This window comes from Arachis hypogaea, chromosome 13 (assembly GCF_003086295.3).
Source record: "Arachis hypogaea cultivar Tifrunner chromosome 13, arahy.Tifrunner.gnm2.J5K5, whole genome shotgun sequence".
Taxonomy (NCBI): domain Eukaryota; kingdom Viridiplantae; phylum Streptophyta; class Magnoliopsida; order Fabales; family Fabaceae; genus Arachis; species Arachis hypogaea.
The window spans coordinates 53,242,522-53,246,646 of NC_092048.1; the positions used below are offsets into that span (position 1 = coordinate 53,242,522).

At 33.6% G+C, this 4,125-nt stretch overlaps 1 non-coding gene across 1 annotated transcript; it reads right to left on the minus strand.

The window, feature by feature from the left end:
* Positions 1 to 2,563: 2,563 nt before the first annotated feature.
* LOC112740036 (small nucleolar RNA R71) lies at positions 2,564 to 2,671 on the minus strand. Its single transcript, XR_003170972.1, has one exon. It is a non-coding gene; the product is annotated as a small nucleolar RNA R71 (small nucleolar RNA).
* Positions 2,672 to 4,125: the final 1,454 nt, after the last annotated feature.

Genomic DNA, 4,125 nt, shown 5'->3' on the forward strand with positions numbered 1-4,125 from the left:
AGGATGTAGCCATTGACAACGGTGATGCCTAACATACAGCTTGCCATAGAAAGGAGTATGAATAATTGGATGAAGACAATAGGAAAGCAGAGGTTCAGGAGGAACGAACGCATCTCTATACGCTTATCTGAAATTCTCACCAATGAATTACATAAGTATCACTATCTTTATTTTATGTTTTATTTATCTTTTTAATTATTAAATCTCCATAATCAATTGAATCCGCCTGACTGAGATTTACAAGGTGACCATAGCTTGCTTCAAGCCAACAATCTCCGTGGGATCGACCCTTACTCATGTAAGGTTTATTACTTGGACGACCCAGTGCACTTGCTGGTTAGTTGTGCGAAGTTGTGACAAAGAACTAAGATTATGAACGTGTGTATTGAGTTTTTAGTGCCGTTACCAAGGAATGGAACCGTCACGATTTCTGCGCACCAAGTTTTTGGCGCCGTTGCCGGGGATTGTTCGAGTTTGGACAACTGACGGTTCATCTTGTTGCTCAGATTAGGTAATTTTATTTTATTTTTAAGCTTTTTACTTCTTATTTTCGAAAATAATACAAATTTTTTTTTCTTTTTCGTTCCTCCCAAAATAATTTTCAAAAAAAATACAAAAAAAATTTATAAAATCATAAAATCAAAAATATTTTTTGTGTTGCTTGTTTGAGTCTTGAGTCAATTTTTAAGTTTGGTGTCAATTGCATGTTTAAAAATTTGTGCATTTTTTGAAAACTCATGCATGTGTTCTTCATGATCTTCAAGTTGTTCTTGACAAGTCTTCTTGTTTGATCTTCATATTTTCTTGTTTTGTGTCTTTTCTTATTTTTCATATGCATTCTTGAATTCTTAGTGTCTAAAAATTAAAAATCTTTAAGTTTGGTGTTTTGCATGTTTTCTTTTATTGAAAATTTTTCAAAAATACATACTTGATGTTCATCATGATCTTCAAAGTGTTCTTGGTGTTCATCTTTGCATTCAAAGTGTTCTTACATATTTTTCTTGTTTTGATTCATAATTTTCATGTTTTGAGTCTTTTTGATGTTTTTCTCTTTCATCATTAAAAATTCAAAAATATAAAAAATATCTTTTCCTTTTTCATCTCATAAAATTCGAAAATTTGAGTTGACTTTTTCAAAAACTTTTAAAATCTAGTTGTTTCTTATGAGTCAAATCAAATTTTCAATTTAAAAATTCTATCTTTTTCAAATCTTTTCAAAAAAATTCAAATCTTTTTCATTTTTCTTTTATGATTTTCGAAAATTTCAAAATGATTTTCAAAAATCTTTTTCTTATTTTTGTTTCATATTTTCGAATTTAATGCTAACAATTAATGTGATTGATTCAAAATTTTTAAGTTTGTTACTTGCCTAGTAAGAAATGTTCAATCTTTAAACTCTAGACTCATATCTTTTTAGTTTCTTATTAGTCAAGTAATCAACTTTAATTTCAACATCAAATCTTTTTAAATATATTTTTTAAATCTTTTTCAAAATAAGTTTCAATCACATCTTTAAAAAAAAATTTAAATTCAAAATCTTTTCTAACTTCTTATCTTTTCAAAAATTGATTTTCAAATCTTTTTCAATTAACTACTTGACTTTTTGTTTGATTTTAAAAGTTTACTATTTCAATCATATCTTTTTCAAAACTACCTAACTAATTCTCTCTCTGATTTTCGAAAATCACCTTCCTCTTTTTCAAAATTTCTTTTTAATTAACTAATTCTTTTAAATTTAAATTTAAATTTTATTTCTTTTCTTATTTTCGAATTTTAACTTTAATTTTAAATTAAAAACAAAAATACTTTTATTTTAATTTATTTAATTTTCGAAATTCTCTCCCCCTCATCTCTTTCTAATTATTTTATTTATTTACTAACACTTATCTTCATCTCAAAATTCGAACCCTCTCTTCCTCTTGGTGTTCGAATTTCTCTTCTCCTATTCCTTTCTTATTCTACTCACATAAAGGAATCTCTATACTCTGACATAGAGGATTCCATATTTTCTTTTCTGTTTTCTTCTTTTTCATATGAGCAGGAACAAGGATAAGAACATTCTTGTTGAAGCTGATCCTGAACCTGAAAGGACTCTGAAGAGGAAGCTAAGGGAAGTTAAAGCACAACTCTCTGGAGAAAATCTAACATAAATTTTCGAAAAAGAAGGAGACATGGCCGAAAATAATAACCATGCAAGGAAGATGCTTAGTGATTTTACTGCACCAAATTCTAATTTACATGGAAGAAGCATCTCAATCCCTGCCATTGAAGCAAACAATTTTGAGCTGAAACCTCAATTAGTTCCTCTGATGCAACAGAATTGCAAGTTTTATGGACTTCCATCTGAAGATCCCTTTCAGTTCTTAACTGAATTCTTGCAGATCTGTGATACTGTTAAGACCAATGGGGTTGATCCCGAGGTCTACAGGCTTATGCTTTTCCATTTGCTGTAAGAGACAGAGCTAGAATATGGTTGGACTCTCAACCTAAAGACAGCATGAACTCTTGGGATAAGCTGGTCACGGCTTTCTTAGCCAAGTTCTTTCCTCCTCAAAAGCTTAGCAAGCTTAGAGTAGATGTTAAAACCTTCAGATAAAAGGAAGGTGAATCCCTCTATGAAGCTTGGGAGAGATACAAGGAACTGACCAAAAAGTGTCCTTCTGACATGCTTTTAGAATGGACTATCCTGAATATATTCTATGATGGTCTGTTTGAATTATCAAAGATGTCGTTGGACCATTCTGCAGGTGGATCCATTCACCTAAAGAAAACACCTGCAGAAGCTCAAGAACTCATTGACATGGTTGCAAATAACCAGTTCATGTACACTTCTGAAAGGAATCCTGTGAGTAATGAGACGCCTCAGAGGAAAGGAGTTCTTGAAATTGATACTCTGAATGCCATATTGACTCAGAATAAAATATTGACTCAGCAAGTCAATATGATCTCTCAGAGTCTGAATGGATTAAAGGAATCATCCAACAGTACTAAAGAGGCATCTTCTGAAGAAGAAGCTTATGATCCTGAGAACCCGGCAATAGCAGAGGTGAATTACATGAGTGAACCCTATGGAAACACCTATAATACCTCATGGAGAAATCATCCAAATTTCTCATGGAAGGTGGTGCACGAAATTGTGAATCACACTTTTCACAACTCGTACCACTAACCAGCAAGTGCATTGGGTCGTCCAAGTAATACCTTACGTGAGTAAGGGTCGAATCCCACGGAGATTGTTGGCTTGAAGCAATCTATGGTTATCTTGTAACTCTTAGTCAGGATATCAATTATAATTATCAGTTTAAATTGCAAAGAATAAAAGAGCATGAAATAAATACTTGTTATGCAGTAATGGAGAATATGTTGGAGTTTTGGAGATGCTTTGTCTTCTGAATCTCTGCTTTTCCCCTGTCTTCTTCTTCACGCACGCAAGGTTCCTCCTATGGCAAGCTGTGTATTGGTGGATCACCGTTGTCAATGGCTACCATCCATCCTCTCAGCGAAAATGGTCCGGGTGCGCTGTCACCGCATGACTAATCATCTGTCGGTTCTCACTCGTGCTGGAATAGGATCCATTGATCCTTTTGCGTCTGTCACTACGCCCAACCCTTGTGAGTTTGAAGCTCGTCACAGTCATTCAATCCCTGAATCCTACTCGGAATACCACAGACAAGGTTTAGACTTTTCGGATTCTCAAGAATGCTGCCAATGGATTTTAGCTTATACCACGAAGATTCTGATTAAGGAATCCAAGAGATACTCATTCAATCGAAGGTAGAACAAAGGTGGTTGTCAGTCACGCGTTCATAGGTTGAGAATGGTGATAAGTGTCACGGATCATCACATCCATCATATTGAAGTGCGAATGAACATCTTAGATAGAAACAAGCGTGTTTGAATAGAAAACAGAAATAATTACATTAATTCATCGAGACACAGCAGAGCTCCTCACCCCCAACAATGGAGTTTAGAGACTCATGCCGTCAAAGAGTACAAATTTTAGATCTAAAATGTCATGAGGTTCAAAATAATCCTCTAAAAGTTGTTTAAATAGTAAGCTAGTAATCTAGGTTTGCAGAGAATGAGTAAACTATGATAGATAGTGCAGAAATCCAGTTCTGGGGC